Raw genomic sequence first — 12,697 nt, 5'->3', positions numbered from 1 at the left:
ACACAAAAAATTCTAACCAATCAATGAGGGGTAAAATTTTGGAGGGAAGAGGATGTAAGACGATTTTTTTGCATCTTTTAAAAAGAACTGAAATTGAGACGGGCAAGCTGATAAATTTCTGCTTTGGAATCTATGATAAGGATCTAACTTCGACCCAAATGCTCAACAGATATAAAACTGCATCAGGATCATTTTATGTTGGAAACCTTGGAACGCAGGAAGGAAATATGTTCAAGTGTTCTGGATGTGGGTAAACATCCACTTAAGAAGAGAGTTTTTGGGAAAAAACTATCAGAATCTCAAATTAAGTATGAGCTAATAGTAGATAATGAGAGGTATGCATTAGCCAATAAATTCACTGTTAAATTCCAAATGATGATAGCTATAGCGATGACGAAGAGAATGAATATAAACAAAGGATTTTGACGGCGGCTACGAAGGAGCTCCAAGAGATTTAATTCGATGATTCAATTCCGACTTAATGCAATACGATGTCGGGATGATTTATTGAACACGAAAAAAAATATTTAGTTTTTACATAATAGTCTAGTTTTAGAACGATACTCAACCGTATAAACCTATCAATTATTATATTTCATACGTGTTTTATATTTATATATTTTTAATTTGCTGTTAGATGTAAAGGCGAAAACTTTCCCATAGGCTTCGAAACGTTTATTAGACGGAGTATGGCTTTGATATTGACGTACAAGTTACAATTCCCATAGTACTACAACTATTAAACAATTCTTAATGTGTTTTATTACTTTCTTTCATTATTTTAACGAACTTAAATGAATCTATATATGTATGTAGTTATTACTATTGTGATTATTATATTTTCTTGATATTGATTTGCAATAATTGAGATGTTGACATGGAAAAAAATTTGTAGGCATGACTATTACTAATCATATTTCCGTCTAAAGAAAAAGCAAAATTCATGTAATTATTTATTATTGCATTTTAAGCGTCTCCTCAAAAATTTTGTTGAAGATTTTGTCTGTAATTATTTTTTTAGAAAATCAAGGGGGGGGGGTTCATTTTGCCTAAATCAACTGGAATATTTTCGAGGTTCTGAATATATTTGGCATCATATTGTCCAACTTTCGTTTCGTTATAAAAAGTTTTAATTTTGGCAAATTGTCTGAATGTGTAGCAACTTTTTAGTTGCTTTTGTTCCTTTCATTGACATTTTTAGGATTGTTTTTATACGCAAACATTAGCAGAGGTTTCATCTTCTCGAGATTCCTCTTTCTCAACATAATTCTGCAATTCTGTAGGTTGACCAAGATCTTTTTTGCCAATAGAGTTTTCATCTACAGTCCTATCAATCTCATCTAGGTCATCGTCTTCATCACACAGCTCAGTTTATTCTTTTGGTGAAAAAAACACTTAATTAATAAGATCATTAAGAGGATAGTCTTTCAATAAACCCAAAATTTATAATGTTCTAAGTCCAGTTTTTTTAGTAAAGAGAAATACGAAGATCGTTTCAAACATATAAAAAGCGCAAATCTTTCATAACGTACTTTAAAGTACGTACGAAATCTAAGCATACATTTTTACTCGATACCAATTTCTTAACCATACTTTTTTTCTTTAGAGCAAAGTTTAGGGCTTACAGAGGTACAATAAGCAATTTGAATTGATAAAAAAATAAAATTTCAACATTTTTCTAACATTTGAATTTAATGGAAGCCTCGATTTTTGTATTATCAAGTATCATATTTACTCTTTAACTATATATAAGAAACTATTGAAATTGATGACGTAGTATCATAAAAGAGTAATGCTTTTTATTATATGTATAAGCTTATATGAGAAATGATTTCATTCTAATATTGCTACAAACTCCCCCTACAAACACGTACTTTAAAGTACGTAATGAGAGTAATGGATTCATGGTAACTCTGAAAATTTGAAGAATATTAGTTTAGCTGTTTCATTAAAAAGGTTGCAAAGAGCTGTGACATGAAAGAAATTCTAATGTGTAGTAAATCAGCAGGGATTACTCTGTTTTAGATTCTCAATTTTACCCTGCAACAAATCTTCAGGGTTACTTTTCATATTTTACACCCTCGTTGTTAAACTTAATACTTAAATGTTCTCCCTTGAAGAATGAAAGAATAATTAAAACAGCTTTAGAAAATAAAATAAAAAACGATTCAGTTTGATAATTGAAAAAATAACTCGCTCAGTAAAAAATGCTCGTATTTACAGCCCCCATCTTTATAATATTAAAAAAAGAGCTCAGGGTATGTTAAAAAAAATAACCAAAAATTAACATGGTACCCTGAAAATTTGAAGTATGCTTGGGAAAAGAGAAGCTTAGCTGACATGAAATTTGATCAGTTTAGCTGCAAGCAGCTTTGAAACGAGGAAATAAATACAATTCCTACTCTGTATCTAACATTAATTACAACAATGCCGATCCTCATATCTACTCCGAGTCCAGCAAGAACTTTACACTTATAACTCCCCCAACAAACACTTAATGTTACTCTCCAATATCCATGAGCTCACGCACTTTACACTTAGATATTCTATCTGTAAGAATTAAAGAGTTATCGTATAAACCTTAGAAAATAGTAAAAACCTTGCTCGGGTAGAGATTACAAACAGTCTCCTAGTCATCTAAGGTCATTTTTTTTACAACTTCACAAATAATCTTTTCTTTGAAAAACCTAAGTGAGAGGATAAGTTTATTTTTTCTTTAGTTTGGGAAGTATATAAGATTCTAATCTCTTTAGAAAATACATTTCAATACAAATAAACTCCTTAACTTAAATACTGATTATTTTTTATAATTCCAATGGTATTTGGGCCAAAATTATACAAATAAATAATGAACGAATAATAACTCCAGCAAAAAATTATATATCTGATAATGTAAGGTAAAAATCCTTTAAAAAAAACACACACATATCTACACTATACAATATGGACCAATAAAATGTGATGTATTTGATTGTAAATCCTAAACATTTAGATGTTCCGAGTATTTTGTAAAAATGTTGTTAAATATATGTATATTCTATAATTTTTGAGGAGAGAAGATCTGAGAATAAAGTAATCCCAAGTGTGAGTCCTCATAAATGATAGAAAGTAACACTGAAAATCAATTACACCAGCTGTTTTTCCTTTTCTAATCTCAAAATTGTAATCTTATTTAGATTTTACCCATATCTACTAACAGATAGATAAGTAGGAAAATTTAAAGTCTTTGCCAATCCCAATCACTTCTTTTTATTATTGATAAATGCATAAAAATAAAAGAAATGTATAGAATTGTGGAAAAATATGAAATTAGACAATAGTCGGACTTTTTGTTTTTATAACAACAAAAGTGTTTTTTATTCGTCAACACTGTTATAACTATTCTTTTATTCTTGAAAAAGAAAATATAAATATAAAGAAATCCTTTTTCGGAGAAAAGAGGAAGAGTAGGAATGAGGTTTTGTTACAGAGTTATAAGTGTAAGTCCTTTTTATATTTTATTATAAAAAGGACTTACCTGAATTGTATCATAATATTGTGAATATTTTTTTTTTACTGTAAGATGTTTTTTTCTGAATAAAGCAAGTAAAAAAAAGAATATTGTGCGTTGTGGAGACGTCTTTAAACAGAAATAATTGCCTCTAGTAAGAATAAACAGTCTATCAAAAGAAGAGAAGAGGGAAACACGACATTGTGTGCTATACATAGAATAGTAAATAGGAGTTTTATTGTGTCATAGGGATATATTCATACAAGAGGTAAGTTTTCTTTATAATCTTACAATTAGGAAAAAGTTTAATTTTTCCTAATTGTGTGTCCATTGAGTAACCCTTTGAGTAACTAGATCTCTAAAATGAAGAGATTTAATATGTATTTTTCATGTAAATATTACTTGAATATTAAACAAATCAATGCTAGAGAGATTTTCACGCTCTATATGGTTAGGTTCGGTTTATTCCTTGGTGGTGATGATGGATCGTACTGATCTTAAAGCATCAGGCTCTTGCCTCAAGTTTGAGGTGCCTAGCTTTAAAATTTGATCCGTAGTCTGTGTGTGTGTGTTTTTTTTTTAGTTTTGAGACAAAGATTTAAGGCCTAAAAAGCAGGATATTTTTTTTAATTACCCAGTTTATATGCTGAAGTTTTTTTCTCTGGTCCTTTAAAGGGTTTTATTTGAAAATACACAAGTTGTAACTTGTATAAGTAATTAAAAAGAATTATTTTTTTCACATAGAATGTGCTCACTTTTCCTTCTCTAGAAAAACGATTCTCATTAGATACAAAAAAATTCAACCAGCTGCGATTAAGCAGATATATTCTTCGCATAGACGCAAAACCTGTTAAAATACTACATTTCTAAAGGGTTAATCATATTAAGTGATATCTTCTTATTTGGATACAAGTCATGATGAAATTAATTATAAAGTAAGTAGTAAGCACACAAAATGATAGGAAACTTTTATATAACAAAAGTTGGTAAAATATATATTTATTTTGAGGAATAAATTAATACAAAATTATTTATCCATACATAAATTATGATTATTATGGACAATTTTCCTAGTATTTAGTTGCATAATTCCCTTCTTGGAATATTTTATATAGGACAAAGTATTAATTTGGGCATTTACAATATTTATATAGGTAGATAGATAAAATACTATATTCATAATGTAGATCAACTCACAGTATCTATTATTAAATAATATGATTGTCATTAATTAGGTAGCTTATCAAACATTACCAAGTAAGTACATTATGTATTTGCTATGTATCTTTGGTTGGACTTCTATTATCAAATGAAAATAGTAAACAGAACTCTCTGAAGATATACCATACTTCTTTTTAAAATATTCTACATATCTGAAGTGGTGTCAAGATAAAAGGAGAATGGCATAAAAAAGCAATTGAGTAAAGAAGATTTTTCTATTTATAGTGATTTGATTTTATAAGAAATGATCATACGACTTTTTACAGACCAGTATTAGTGGGTATAAGGTCATTAAAGATAAAGATTTTCACTTTTTCATGATTCTCTCCTTATTAAAAATCTAAGGCCTTAGAATTCATTGAGTTTTTTAGTACAACCCATGTTTAACACTGTATTGAATTGTGGTGACACTTAATAAAACAGTAAAAACCATGGCTTCCACCAAGCAAATAAAAAAAAAAAATGTTTACATTATTTAAAAAACTATATCGATTATTTTAGCTCATGGATCGATTTTAACGCAAACAATTGTGTTTATGTTAATAAGTCACATATGTACATTAACAAAATTATTTTATGTACCATATGTTTATAAATATATATGAATGGTTAGGGGTTGATCTATCAGAAATAGGAAGACCATACACTTTCATTTCAAAAGTTAACTGAAAAAATTGTGCTCACTTCCACAGTATTGTCCTGCATTCTTTGGATGACATTTTTCTCAAGAACAAAATATCAGTGTTTTCTTTACAAAACAGCTAATCACTTACCTTTTAAGTGGCTGACTAATTTCTCTAGTTTATTGGTTATGTTGTTGATGATTTGCATAGATACCTTCAATGAAAAAACTCTTTTCTCCAATTTTTCAATAAAAAATTTGATTGAAAGTAGGAATGGAAGATGAGTTTTTATAAAAGTCAATTGGCTTGAGACATCAGGTTGATCGATTGCATCAATGGTTTGAGATACAAATGAAACCTCATCAGAATCGATTTGATACAAAGCTCCTCTGACTGGATCAAGGTGTTCCGCAGGAAACAAAGCAGTCACCAAATATGTTCTTCATCGTGTAATGATTGGCTGAGGGGGAAGTGGTAGTTGGAGATTGACTTGTGTCCCAATCGCAATTATTGTGGGCAACTTCTTAAGTATTTTATTCAATGCTGATAGGAATATATTAGTCTCTCTAAATGTTTCTCTGACGACCCCCACACCTTACAAAGACTGTGATGTTCATGAGCAACTCAACTTATGTTTTTTTTTCAAGTCAGGATACAACACTTTTAGAGCAACTCCGGATTTAATATACCTTAAAAAACTTTTGTAGAATTTGGGGAGGATGTCATCTTGTTGTGTTCTTGATAAATTGAAAGATTGTGGGTCGGTTTGTCCGATCAAGGAATGTAGTATCTTCCAAAACTAGGTATTGGTATTCAAGATATAATATTAGACATTAAAATTATTTTTGATATATTTTATTGAGGTAATTCTTGCTAAGAAAGGCTTTCGATGGGACATAAATATCCATATTATATTCCAAAAAAGTATTAATGAAAGTACTATCCAGCTTACAGAGATCTAGGTCACAGGCATCAGATCTGGACATTTTTATTTTGTTATTTTTTGTCACATCTAAAAGTTGTACTTGAATGTGGCTTCATTTTATTTGTACTCAAGATTTTTGTCATGCTTATGTTTACACTATGAAACTGTTCTACACAGTATTTGCAATATTACTCACTACTCAGTAGCTTTAAAAGATATTCATTAATAGAGTTTGCCCAAGAGATTCACTTCAGTTTGACTTTCTTTAATGTAGGGATGAACGACATTTTTAATTTCGATCTGTAGAGAAATGATGAATATTTTAATTCTAATTTTTTAATTAATTAATGGTACCCTGAGCACCCCCAGTAGACAAAAAAAATAGGGTTTTTGTAGGAACAAAAATTGGAAAAAAGTTGATCATGTGGTTGTTGTTTTCCCACTTGGTTTTATAGCTTGGTAAAGTGGGACTAGTCATAGCTTGTACAGCCAGAACATTCTCTACCCTTGTATAGAACATTTTACAAAATTGTTATTTTTTAAATGTAAATTAGAAGTAAAGATCTAAAATTTTCTCCCCTTAAAGTGAAAAATATTTTATTTTTTTCACCCAAAAATTAAGAAATGTGTTGTTATTGAACAAAATCCAAAAATATGTAATTACATAATGTCTTGGATCTACTTACACGTTTCAAAATTTAATGTAAAAAAACTTTCCTCGATCACAGCTTCAATACTATGACAGTCCTTGATAACTTTTCCCGTCCAATATAAGTTCCACTTCATGGTGATGACTGACAATTAAGGATGGGTTTGTAAGTAGCATTTACCTTATTCTCTTGGACGCTGCACCAAAAATAGTCCAACAGATTCTAGTTTGGTGATAAGGACAAAAAAGTTTACAAATTACAAAAAAATGGCTGGGAGTTTCAAAAAAGGTCAACATTTACTCTATTTGTAGGTTGTGTGCTATCTATAAAGAATATATTTTTCTTCTTTACTCAATATGAACATTCTGTGCAAATTCGCTCCCTTTTTATAAAGGTGACGAATTCAATAAAAATTATGTTACTTTTCAAACCTACTATTCCCTTGAAAATAAGGGTCTATCGTCTCATTAATGAATTAAATAAATTTAATTTTTGCTCAATATTAATTATATTTAAATGTCTCTTCATCATGAAGTCAGTCATTAGTGGAAGACTTAATAAATGACCTGCATAAATTAATATATAATTTAATAAATTATTTACAAATCACATCAATAAACTTTTCCCATAAGTTTAATGGTGAATGATGGATTTATAATAAAAATAATAGGTTGGTACTTATGATATCATTTGATTGAGTAATTGCGACTATATTTTGTATTTTTGTATCAAATGTTACTTAATTAGTATATTAGGATGACTCTTATAGTGTACTTAAACATCAATGTTTTTATTTCCTTTCTCTCAAGCACCCATTCAATTGGTATTAATAGTGAAAATATATTCCTTTGCCAACAATTCCAACATTTTAGACACCTTTAGTTTGGGCCTTGGCACTTAAGCTTTTGGGTAAAATTTTAAATTTCTTAACATTTTTGTACGTTTTTATTTTTAAACACAAATAAAACGTATACTACAATAAAACTATATTAACACTACAGAAAAAGAGAAGAATGCTCTCAATATTAAATATTGGTTTGTTTTGTAACTTAAGTACATTGTAATACCATAAATAATTAAGCTTAAATAAGAATTTAAAATTGGAACTACAAAAATTACTAAATCAGTATGGGTATTTGTATAAAACTTATTTGCTTATTGAAAAAAATTGAGAAACGTAGGTTGCTACTTATATTTCTTCCCACAAATAAACTACGCATTGTAAGCTCCGTCTGTTGTATACTGTTAATAGCTTGGTATTTACAAGTAGGAGCTTTATAATAACGTTTTATTATTTTTAACGAAATTTGAACATTTTATAGTGATTTGCAATGATATTTCCAGTAAAAAAATGTTATTGACTCGTGAATACTTTCGTGCAATCATTTTTCATAACTTTCGACGTAGATTATCAAGATAACAGAGTATATATGAACTTAATTTCTTGTATGGGGATCATGTTGAGCCAGAATACATTGATGCTGTGCATGAGCTGATAAAAAAAGATGTTCATGTGACTAACTGGGAGATCGAAGCATCTTCAGAAATCAATATGAACAGCACATACAGGATATTTCATGAATTTTGGCTGTAAAGAAGATTTGTTCAAGTTGGATCCTACATGTCAATTGGTGCCAGGAAAGGGTGAAAAAATTTGCTAGAGGTGTATCAAAAGCTGTATGAAATATGAACTAATGGTATGTAAAAATAAATAATTCAAAAATTAACATGCTAATCCAGATAATTTGATAAACGTTTGGGAGTAAAGTAGTTTAGCTGTCATACATCCCACTCTTTATGTAGCAAGTATAATTTGGTAGGATAACTCCGATATCGATCCTCAATTTTACTCTGAGTCCTACGAGGACTCAATGTTCCTCCATGTTACTCTCCACCTTTCATGAGCATTAATACTTAGATAATAAATACTCCTTTGTCAAAATTGAAAGAAAAATGACAACACCATTGTAATATAAAATGGAGTGATGTAGCTCAATAGACAATCCACTCGGGGGTAATTATTCTTTTAAACTTATTGTGTGTAGGTTAGATATTCACTCGCTCCCAGGGAAGAATATATATACTATTTTTATGAACTAAAAAGATAATTCCTAGGTTAGGAGGAGTAATTTTAATACCTTAATGTTTACTTATATTTAGTCAGTGAAACTCCATCTGAAGAGTATAAATAAGATAATAAAACAATCTTTGCCTTGTCAACCATAAATAAATCTCGGCCTTGTTAAGCTTATATCTTATACAACTCTAGTTGTCATATATTAATAACATTATATCAGACATAGTTTTTACGCTCGCCTGGATTTCACCAATTTTATCATCTCTTCTTATGTCTACATCTCATCTTCTCCTCTTATACCTAGACTTTTTGACCATTATTATTGGCTTGATTAAAATTCAAAATATCCCCGATTTTTTACTGAAAGATAGGGAGAGTGAGCTGTTCTATAATTGTTTCAGACACATAGTTTGACGGATGTTGGAATTGTCGAAGTATCATTTAACAGTCAATTTAGCAATAAAATAAACAATGCCAGAGATGAGAACTAAAGGAAAGATGAGGTAAAAGCTCGAGGCTTGTTCAGCCTGTGAACAAAAATATTCAAAATGTAATACAATAAGCTATTTTGCTTGCAAATGCAACAGTTAAAAAAGTTCTAAAGTTACCTCGATATCTTCATCAAAGATCAGAGATAACATTATAACTTACATTAGCCTTTTCTCTAAGTAAGGTACCTTTTAGAGAGCTCGAGAAGAAGACAGGATGGTAACTTGTGATATTACTAAACTAAAGCCCTTGTTAACATATATGATTTTGTGGGCAGAAGATGAATTGCTGTTATAAAATGGAGAACCGTCTACATTTAAAATAGCATTGGTACAAAGAAAATATTAAAATTATGAATACATATATTTATATTTTATTATTCATTTTTTCCTTCCTATAAAAACTTCAACAAAATTGAACAAATCATTTCAAAAGTCCTACTTATTCTCAATTCCGTACCTTCAAATAAGACCATCATTCCTACAGACCTCGATAAGTTGGTCAGAATAAAACTTTATTTTTCGGAAAAGTTTGGGGGAGAAGGAACCCTTGTTTTCTCTATGGATAGACTGAATTATAGATTTGTTCTACTAGAACTATTCAAAAATATACTTTTTTGAATTTTGATATATTTCCACATTTTTTTCTGTACTTTAAGATATGAAAAGTTTGTAAATAATTTTTTTAGGGATTTAAGCATATCTTATACACAGCTCATTGGTCTTAAAGTTTTTATGAAATACCATTGTTGATGTATTTGTGTCAAATGTATAGATAAATGCAAAGTTGAATGTAAAAAAAGACCTTAAACTATAATAGAATTATTTTTGAATAAAATAAATAAAAATTATTTATTTTATTATCAAGATTGCCTAATACAATGAAGGTAAAAAGAAAAAGCTAAGTATGTCGATGGCAGTACTAAAAATGTATATTCCCATCTATCAAAGTTATTTTTTCTTATATTTACTCATTTTTTGGGGAAAAAACGATAATATTTTCGAAAGATTATACACTAGGCTTATTTTCTTATTTAGAATATTTTTTTTAATTCAAATTTGAAAATCAAAATTTAAATATATTTATAAGTATAAATCTTTTATCCTATTTTATATATTTTCTTTTACTTCAATTACTAAAAACGTAAAATTTAGACAGGTAGTTTGTGGATTAAGTTATTATTAAAATCAATTTTAAGTTATTGACTAGAGCATCCATTGCAACTGCTGAAGTCATCCACATTGGCTTACAAAACAAAGTAAATAACGTGCTTATCCTATCCAGCTTTTTCATTGTATCTATATATTATTTCATTTTTTGATTGAATAAAATCAACTTTTGGGAGTATATATTTCTGGCTTTCATGCATGATGAATAGCTCTTGGTTTTCTTCCAGTGAATATATCGAGAAGTAGTGCCTCCGAGTGAATTTATAATAAAATTTGCAATTTTTTGGTAATCAACTCTCGTAGATGTCTCTGATATCAAAATAATTAATGACGTTTGATGAGTTTTTGATGTAAATAGAATAAAATTATCTAAATCAGCCCCGATGGGTTTTAATTGGCACAAACAACGTCTGTTAATGTGTTTTTATATAGTCCAAATGGATAAGCGGTATTACATGTCATTTCAAATTCCAGAATTTCTTACTTTTAATAAATTACAATTCATTTATAATAACTAACAAATAGTTAAACTTATTTAATAATAACTGAATCCAATAACTACCTGTCTAAATTTTATGGTTTTAGAAATACGAATCTAAGAAAATATTATAAAAGGTATATATCTCTTATTTTTAAATTGTTATAATAAAAATTATTCTAAAATAAAAAATTGAGATTAGGAAATAATTTTTCGAAAAAATCAATACTTCTTTCCCAAAAAAGGGAAAACATAGGTGAAAATAATTTAAATAGATGTGAATATACATTTTCAGTAGTTCCATCCAGGAAACTAGCTTTTTCTCTTTACCTTCATAGAAAGGGGTAGACTCCATAATTATATAATAAAATATTATTTGTAACTAATCATATATTAGTTTAATGTCTGTTCTCACATTCAATCGTGTGTTGTATGTATACTCTTTGTCCAATAACTACTATTTATAATATGTTAATAATAGAAACTAAGGATAATTCGTGGAGGAGTACAAATATAGTCCACACTCAATTTGGAGAAAAATTATTGTAGCTTGCTTGTGTGTTGAAATGTCACATTTCTTTAGCTACATGCCTAAATTAGTATAGCTCAATGGGTGAAAATTCAATATTAGATATTTGACATAATATAAATTTACATATCTACCGTACAATATTATATTGGTACACATATGTTGATCTAATTCTGTGTTCAGAATTTTCCAATATATTTATATGCTTTTTTACACCATCCTCAACCAACAAACATCCAACTTAATGCTTTAAAACGTCTTAGAAATCATTCCTTGAAAAGTTGCTGACTCAGCATATTAAACATTATTTATAGATGAACTGATTTTTAATTTTTATTAAATAAAAAAAAATGTATATATGATCAAATAAATTATACTACACGAGTAGTACTTAACAGTTTTTCAAAAACAGTCATTAATAGTAACTACTTTTTCTATGATTTTTAGATACAATTTATATAAGCCAAAGATATATAAATGATACTTAAATTACTGTTATTTATATATGTTTAAAATGTAAAGTTTGTCTGTTTGTGTGGTGAATCAATTTTTTCGAGTGTGTGCTTAATATTTAAGAACTGCGTGACTACTTGATCTAAAAAATAACAATGAAGAAAAAAGTGTTTAGCTAAAGCTTAGCTTGTCATATTAAAAAGACCCGTGTCCAGTTATAGGTTGGATTCTTAGTTGGTAGTAAAAAGGGCTTATGTATCTTAATGTAAGATGGAAGTACTAAAAATATTGCTTAAAATAAAGTCCTTAGTAAAATAATGATAATTTGTATTAATTTGATAATTTGAATGCATGTTTCAGTTTAAACCTGTTTAGGATTTGTGTTTAATACATTAAATAAGTAAAAAAAAATTAGATTTATCATTTCCATGAATGTAGATAACATAGGGGTTGACAAAGTTTGTATAATAATTTAACAAATAACCCCAATGAATTCTGAATACTCCCACTAGTTCACAAAACAATTAACTTGTTCAAGTTAATTTAATAACTGAGTTTTTTGTTACAACCTGTAACTTACCCTGTAAATGGGG

At 28.6% G+C, this 12,697-nt stretch overlaps 1 protein-coding gene across 1 annotated transcript in view; it reads left to right on the top strand.

Annotated features, from left to right (window-relative positions):
• Window positions 1-3,627: 3,627 nt before the first annotated feature.
• Window positions 3,628-12,697, top strand: part of LOC121117555 (neuropeptide Y receptor type 2) — a 59,538-nt gene continuing 50,468 nt past the window's right edge. Inside the window, exon 1 of the mRNA XM_040712011.2 lies at window positions 3,628-3,758. The gene's annotated coding sequence lies outside the window, so the exon portion shown is untranslated. The remainder of the gene's footprint in view (window positions 3,759-12,697) is intronic.

The sequence above is a fragment of the Lepeophtheirus salmonis genome, chromosome 5 (genome assembly GCF_016086655.4).
Source record: "Lepeophtheirus salmonis chromosome 5, UVic_Lsal_1.4, whole genome shotgun sequence".
NCBI lineage: Eukaryota > Metazoa > Arthropoda > Copepoda > Siphonostomatoida > Caligidae > Lepeophtheirus > Lepeophtheirus salmonis.
This window is presented reverse-complemented; position numbering and strand designations above follow the sequence as displayed.